The sequence below is a fragment of the Triticum dicoccoides genome, chromosome 7B, assembly GCF_002162155.2.
Source record: "Triticum dicoccoides isolate Atlit2015 ecotype Zavitan chromosome 7B, WEW_v2.0, whole genome shotgun sequence".
Taxonomy (NCBI): domain Eukaryota; kingdom Viridiplantae; phylum Streptophyta; class Magnoliopsida; order Poales; family Poaceae; genus Triticum; species Triticum dicoccoides.
Genome location: NC_041393.1, coordinates 109,538,988 through 109,541,051, shown reverse-complemented (window position 1 = coordinate 109,541,051; position 2,064 = coordinate 109,538,988).

Below are 2,064 nucleotides of genomic sequence, written 5' to 3'. Positions count from 1 at the left end.
TTACTATCTACAAAGCTCGACTTGTCGCAAAAGGTTTTCGGCAAGTTCAAGGGATTGACTACGATAAGACCTTCTCACCCGTAGCGATGCTTAAGTCTGTCCGAATCATGTTAGCAATTGCCGCATTTTATAATTATGAAATTTGGCAGATGGATGTCAAAACTGCATTCCTGAATGGATTTCTGGAAGAAGAGTTGTATATGATGCAACCAGAAGGTTTTGTCGATCCAAAGGAAGCTAACAAAGTGTGCAAGCTCCAGCGATCCATTTATGGACTGGTGCAAGCCTCTCGGAGTTGGAATAAACGTTTTGATAGTGTGATCAAAGCATTTGGTTTTATACAGACTTTCGGAGAAGCCTGTATTTACAAGAAAGTGAGTGGGAGCTCTGTAGCATTTCTGATATTATATGTGGATGACATATTACTGATTGGAAATGATATAGAATTTCTGGATAGCATAAAGGGATACTTGAATAAAAGTTTTTCAATGAAAGACCTCGGTGAAGCTGCTTACATATTAGGCATTAAGATCTATAGAGATAGATCAAAACGCTTAATTGGACTTTCACAAAGCACATACCTTGACAAAATTTTGAAGAAGTTCAAAATGGATCAAGCGAAGAAAGGGTTCTTGCCTGTGTTACAAGGTGTGAAATTGAGTAAGACTCAATGCCCAACCACTATAGAAGATAGAGAGAATATGAAAGATGTTCCCTATGCATCAGCCATAGGATCTATCATGTATGCAATGCTGTGTACCAGACCTGATGTATGCCTTGCTATAAGTTTAGCAGGGAGGTACCAAAGTAATCCAGGAGTGGATCACTGGAGAGCGGTCAAGAACATCCTGAAATACCTGAAAAGGACTAAGGATATGTTTCTCATATATGGAGGTGACAAAGAGCTCATCGTAAAAGGTTACGTTGATGCAAGCTTTGACACTGATCTGGACGATTCTAAATCGCAAACCGGATACGTGTTTACATTAAACGGTGGAGCTGTCAGTTGGTGCAGTTCTAAACAAAGCGTCGTAGCGGGATCTACATGTGAAACGGAATACATAGCTGCTTCGGAAGCAGCAAATGAAGGAGTCTGGATGAAGGAGTTCATATCCGATCTAGGTGTCATACCTAGTGCATCGGGTCCAATGAAAATCTTTTGTGACAATACTGGTGCAATTGCCTTGGCAAAGGAATCCAGATTTCACAAAAGGACCAAACACATCAAGAGACGCTTCAACTCCATCCGGGATCTAGTCCAGGCGGGAGACATAGAGATTTGCAAGATACATACGGATCTGAATGTTGCAGACCCGTTGACTAAGCCTCTTCCACGAGCAAAACATGATCAGCACCAAGGCTCCATGGGTGTTAGAATCATTACAGTGTAATCTAGATTATTGACTCTGGTGCAAGTGGGAGACTGAAGGAAATATGCCCTAGAGGCAATAACAAAGTTATTATTTATTTCCTTATAATCATGATAAATGTTTATTATTCATGCTAGAATTGTATTTACCGGAAACATAATACATGTGTGAATACATAGACAAACAGAGTGTCACTAGTATGCCTCTACTTGACTAGCTCGTTAATCAAAGATGGTTATGTTTCCTAACCATGAACAATGAGTTGTTATTTGATTAACGAGGTCACATCATTAGTAGAATGATCTGATTGACATGACCCATTCCATTAGCTTAGCACCCGATCGTTTAGTATGTTGCTATTGCTTTCTTCATGACTTATACATGTTCCTATGACTATGAGATTATGCAACTCCCGTTTACCGGAGGAACACTTTGGGTACTACCAAACGTCACAACGTAACTGGGTGATTATAAAGGAGTACTACAGGTGTCTCCAATGGTCGATGTTGGGTTGGCGTATTTCGAGATTAGAATTTGTCACTCCGATTGTCGGAGAGGTATCTCTGGGCCCTCTCGGTAATACACATCACATAAGCCTTGCAAGCATTACAACTAATGTGTTAGTTGTGAGATGATGTATTACGGAACGAGTAAAGAGACTTGCCGGTAACGAGATTGAACTAGGTATTGGATA